Here is a 6320-nt window from a genome sequence, read left to right on the forward strand (position 1 = left end):
ATATCTGGATAGAGTGTCCAAGAAACAGAGGGAGAGTGACAGTTTCACAGATGTCCTTTGGGCCCCTGGATCCAGCCATGTCTGAAGCCTTCCTCTAGGCTTGTACCACATCATGGTGGTGCCACAATATCGTGATGTACCACCATCTTGGCCATATTTTTAATCTATTATAGGTTGCCAGACAAGGCTGCACTGAAAAGATGATATTTATGTAAAGACCAGAGGGAACAAGCCACATGTGTGTGTGGGAAGAACATTCAAACAGAGGAAATAAGCATAAAAACCCTGAAGTGGCAGGAGGAGGAAACTCAGGAAGCAGAAGAAAGGGGTCCCACGTGGCTAAAGTGGGATGAGCAGGGTTGAGGGCATGGAGTAGGTGAGCTCAAAGTGATCATGGGGAGCTGGCCCTTGGAGAGAGCTTTGAAGGCCTCTGACTTTTACTCTGAGTCAAAGGAGGGTCCACTGGGATTGGGGACAGTTGAGCAGAGGAGTGATATCACTTTACTTACAGACTAGAAGAGGCTCACTCTAACTGCTGAGTTTTGAATAGACTAAAGGGTCAGGAGGAGAAGGGAGAAAAGTGAGAAATAGCCCAGAAGATAGTTTGGAGCCAGTTTGTGAAAGATCTAGAATGCCCAACAGTGGGCTGGGGTAGCAGTGAGTTCTTCCAAACTGGAACCCAGAATTTCTTACCATCCATAGCAGAAGTAAAAGAGGACGGGAAAGGGGGACTAGTTTCAATCTGTGAACCATATTCACTGTTCCAGAAAGTTAAACTAAAACATTAAGTTTCTTTGCTTTTGCTTAGAATTACCCTCTTCCTGAGGATAGATAATCTTGGTTGCTGCTGCTGCTAAGTCACTTCAGTCGTGTCCGATTCTGTGCGACCCCATAGACAACAGCCCACCAGGCTCCCCCATCCCTGGGATTCTCCAGGCAAGAACAATGGAATGGGTTGTCATTTCCTTCTCCAATGCATGAAAGGAAAAGTGAAAGTTAAGTCACTCAGTCGTGTCCAACTCTTAGTGACCCCACGGACTGCAGCCTACCAGGCTCCTCCATCCATGGGATTTTCCAGGCAAGAGTACTGCAGTGGGGTGCCATTGCCTTCTCTGATAATCTTGGTTAGATCATATTAATAGGCAACTTGGCTTGACTGTCACTGGCATCATCAGCATTTCTGGGATGTGGTTGGGATACTTGGCTCTTTATCAAACCTAGAGGCCAGGCAGTCTCTGCACAGAGACCATTTCACAAAGACAGGGATGGTGTGGCCACCACAATTACGAGATATCTATGAACAAACAAGACTTAACTATACTTTCTTAACTTCATTGCTTTTTCACACTGTAAATTATTAATCTTATAATATTACTGTGCAACCCTTATAACCGCTGATTACTGATGAAACAATATTGAAGTGCAAATTATGCTAACACTTACAAAATGCTGTTTGGTACATAGGCAGGATGAAGATGAATTGCTTTTAGTTTAAAAGTAATAATGAAAGACCTAGGTCTTGTAACTCTTTTTGGACCTGGATTTGGCACAAGTTATAAACAATAATATCCTATATTTTGATTTTTTTAGTTGACATACGGTTTTGGCATCACAGGGCAAAAAATGAGGGAGAAGAAAATTTTCCCAATTTTGAATTTTGAACTTTTCTATAACCTATTTCTTAGAGTCATTAATCTGGAATTATTTTTCAAGCAAATGAAACTTACAAGGGTCATAAACATTCGACAATCAGAGATTAGTTGATACATTACGGAACATCTGTAGATGGAATATTATATAGCCATTAAAATGATATTGTAAACCATTTACCAAGTGAACAAATTTAAATTGTAAAACCACAGACATGACATGATTACTTTTTAAAATATATGTGTGTATGTATATATACACATATGTGCTTATCCAAAAATAGGAAGAACAAAGAAAAAAAATCTATTAGGTTATTTCAGTGTGGTGAAAGATAAGGTCTATATTCTTAAAGTACATCTACATTTTATATTTTATATAATTAGTATGTGTTGTTTGTATGACTTTTACTGCTTGACACAGAATCAAAGGATACATAACTACGGCAAAGTTACTTTTTAGACCTGACATCCTAATTTTGGCTCATCAGACAAGATGGGTTTTCACAAAAGGCAGCCTGAGATCCTTCCAAGAGTTTCCTTGAACTATTCTTTCTGTTTGGGGTTTGAGGGATGTCTTTTGGTCATTTGGAACACCAATTAACAAACATCAAGGACTGGGGTTCCAAGAAATCTAATTTGTAACCTGATCTAAACATTTTCAAAATTACAAATCATGGCCATTATTAAAAGCCTTCTACAAAGTGTCTTTTTCAAAGCCACTAATTCAAAACATTAGAGTGGGTAAGGAAGGGCTGACAGTGATGAAGGAGAAAAAGAATTGTTAATGGAAATTATAAATGAGCAACTTGGGAAATAGAAATCTTTTCCTTCTGATCTTATATCTTATAAACCAGTGTAACAAAGTATCAATAAAAATATTCAGCTGCATCTAGATTAGAACCCTTCAAAACTTTTATTTGGGAGGACTTTTAATAACAAGAATTCACTTACATCCCATGCTTTTGAATTGGAAGAATTAAAGTTAAAATGGCCATACTACCCAAAGCAATCTACAGACTTGATGCAATCTCTATCAAATTATCCATAACTTTTTTTTACAGAATTAGAGCACATAATCCTGAAAGTTATATGACCATAAAAGACCTAAAATCGCCAAAGAAATCCTGAGGAAAAAGAACAAAGCTGGAGGTATAACCCTCTCAGGCTTCATACAATTTTACAAAACTACAGTAATTAAAACAGTGTAGTACTGACACGACTGAGTGACTTCACTTTCACTTTTCACTTTCATGCATTGGAGAGGGAAATGGCAACCCACTCCAGTGTCCTTGCCTGGAGAATCCCAGGGACAGGGGAGCCTGGTGGGCTGCCGTCTACGGGGTCCCACAGAGTCGGACACGACTGCAGTGACTTAGCAGCAGCACCAGCAGCACTGACACAAAATCAGACATATAAATAAATTCCACAGAGATAAATCCACCCACATATGCTCAATTAATCTCTGACAAAGGAGGCAAGAATATATAATGGAGAAAAGACAGTCACTTCAGCAAATGGTGTTGGGAAAGCTGGACAGCTGAATGTAAATCAGTGAAGTTAGAACACTCCACACCATATACCAAAATAAACTGGAAATGGCTTTAAGACTTAAATATAAGACATGGCACCATAAAACTCCTAGAGAGATCATAGGTAAAATATTCTCTGACATAAATCATACCAATGTTTTCTTAGGTCAATCTCCCAAGGCAATAGAAATAAAAGCAAAAATAAAAAGTAGAACCTAATCAAACTTACAAGCTTTTGCACAGCAAAGGAAACTACCAACAAAACAAAAAGATAACTTACAGACTGGGAGAAGATATTTGCAAATGATGAAACCGACAAGGGATTAATTTCCAAAATATACAAACAGCTCATACAACTCAACAATAAAAAACCAAACAATCCAATCAAAAGGGCAGAAGATTTAAACAGACATTTCTCCAAAGAAGACATCCAGATGTCCAGGAGGCACATGAAAATGCTCAACATTGCTAATTTTTGTTGTTGTTCAGTCACTAAGTCATGTCTGACTCTTTGCAACCCCATGAACTGCAGCACACTAATTATTAGAGAAATGCAAATCAAAACTACAATGCAGTACCATGTAACATGGGTCAGAGTAGCCATCATTTAAAAGTAATAGATGCTGTAGAGGGTGTGGAGAAAAGGAACAGTCCTACACTATTGGTAGGAATATAAACTGTTACAGCCACTGTGGAAAACAGTATGATTTTTAAAAACTTAAAAAGAGTTACAATATGACCCAGCAGTCCCACTCTCAGGTATATATCCAGAATAAAACATGGACCAAAAGGATGCAGGCACTCCAATATTCACTGCAGCACTGTTTTACAATAGCTAAGACATGGAAGCAACCTAAATGTCCATTGACAGAGGAATGGCTAAAGAAGACGTGGTACATGTATACAATGGGATATTTGTCATTGTTGTTTAGTCGCTAAGTCATATCCAACTCTTTTGCAACCCCACAGACTGTATCCTGTCAGCCTCCTCTGACCATGAGATTTTCCTGGCAAAAATACTGGAGTGGCTTGCCATTTCCTTCTCCAGGGGATCTTCCTGACCCAGGGATCAAACCTGTATCTCCTGCACTGGCAGGTGGATTCTTTACCATTGAGCCACCAGGGAAGCCCCTCAGTGGAATATTCAGTTCAATTCAGTCGCTCAGTCATGTCTGACTCTTTGCGACCCCATGAATCACAGCATGCGAGGCCTCCCTGTCCATCACCAACTCCCGGAGTTCACCCAAACTCATATCCATTGAGTTGGTGATGCCATCCAGCCATCTCATCCTCTGTCGTCCCCTTCTCCTCCTGCCTGCAATCCCTCCCAGCTTCAGGGTCTTTTCCAATGAGTCAACTCTTCGCGTGAGGTGGCCAAAGTATTGGAGTTTCAGCTTTAGCATCATTCCTTCCAAAGAACATCCAGGACTGATCTCCTTTAGAATGGACTTGTTGGATCTCTTTGCAGTTCAAGGGACTCTCAAGAGTCTTCTTCAACGCCACAGTTCAAAAGCATCAATTCTTTGGCGCTCAGCTTTCTTCACAGTCCAACTCTCACATCCATACATGACCACTGGAAAAACCATAGCCTTGACTAGATGGACCTTTGTTGGCAAAGTAATGTCTCTGCTTTTGAATATGCTATCTAGGTTGGTCATAACTTTCCTTCTAAGGAGTAAGCGTCTTTTAATTTCATGGCTGCAATCACCATCTGCAGTGATTTTGGAGCCCAAAAAAATAAAGTCTGACACTGTTTCCACTGTTTCCCCATCTATTTCCCATGAAGTGATGGGACCAGATGCCATGATCTTCGTTTTCTGAATGTTGAGTTTTAAGCCAACTTTTTCACTCTCCTCTTTCACTTCCATCAAGAGGCTTTTTAGTTCCTCTTCAATTTCTGCCATAAGGGTGGTGTCATTTGCATATCTGAGATTATTGATATTTCTCCCGGAAATCTTGATTCCAGCTTGTGCTTCTTCCAGCCCAGCGTTTCTCATGATTTCTCAGTGGAATATTACCCAGCCATTAAAAATAATGAAGTAATGCTGTTTGCAACACGGATGGACCCAGAGACTGCCATACTGAGTGAAGTTAGCCAGAGAAAGAGAAGCATCATATGATATCACTTACATTGCCAAATCTAAAAAGAAATTATACAAATGAACTTATTTATGAAACAGATACAGACTCAAACTTAAAGAACAAATGTATGGTTACCAGGGGGAAATGGATTGTTAAGGAGTGTGGGATTGACATGTACGCACTTCTATATTTAAAAGGGATAACCAGATTTTGCTGGTGGTCCAGTGGTTAAGAATCTGCCTGCTAATACACGGGACACTTGTTCAATCCCTGGTCCGAGAAGATTCTACATGCCGTGGGGCAACTAAACCCATGTGCCACACACTACTGAGCCCACGTTCCAGAGCCTGTGAGCTGCAACTCCTGAGTCCATGTGCCTCAACTACTGAAGTCCATACACCCTAGAGCCCATGGGCTACAAGAGAAGCCACCACAGTGAGAAGACTGCCCACCGCAACTAAAGTGTAGTCCCCGCTCCCTGCTTACCACCACTACAGAAAGCCCGCACACAGCAACAAAGACCCAGCACAGCCAAAAATAAATACATTTTTTAACTTAAAAAAATAAAATGGGTAACTAACAAAGACCTGCTATATAACACAGGGAAGGTCAATACTGTGGATTAATAACAACCCAAATGGGAAAAGAATTTGAAATAGAATGGATACATGGATATGTATAACTGAATCACTGTGCTGTACACCTGAAACTATCACAACATTGTTAATCAACTATACTCCAATATAAAATAAAAAGTTGAAAAAAAGGAAAGTTACGTGCACACTAATATTCATAGCAGCACTATTTACAACAGCCAAGCCATGGAAGCAACCTAAGTGTCCATCAGCAGAGTAATGGATAAAGACGCAGTACATATACACAATGGAATATTACTCAGCCATAAAAAATAATGAAGTAATGCCATTTGCAGCAACATGGGTAGACCTAGAGATTATCATACTAAGTGAAGTAAATCAGACAAAGAAAGACAAGTATTATATCACTTATAAGTGGAATCTAAAAAATAGTACTTGTGCTTAGTCACTTAGTCACGTCTGAC

The sequence above is a fragment of the Bos indicus genome, chromosome 21, assembly GCF_029378745.1.
Source record: "Bos indicus isolate NIAB-ARS_2022 breed Sahiwal x Tharparkar chromosome 21, NIAB-ARS_B.indTharparkar_mat_pri_1.0, whole genome shotgun sequence".
NCBI classification, from domain to species: domain Eukaryota; kingdom Metazoa; phylum Chordata; class Mammalia; order Artiodactyla; family Bovidae; genus Bos; species Bos indicus.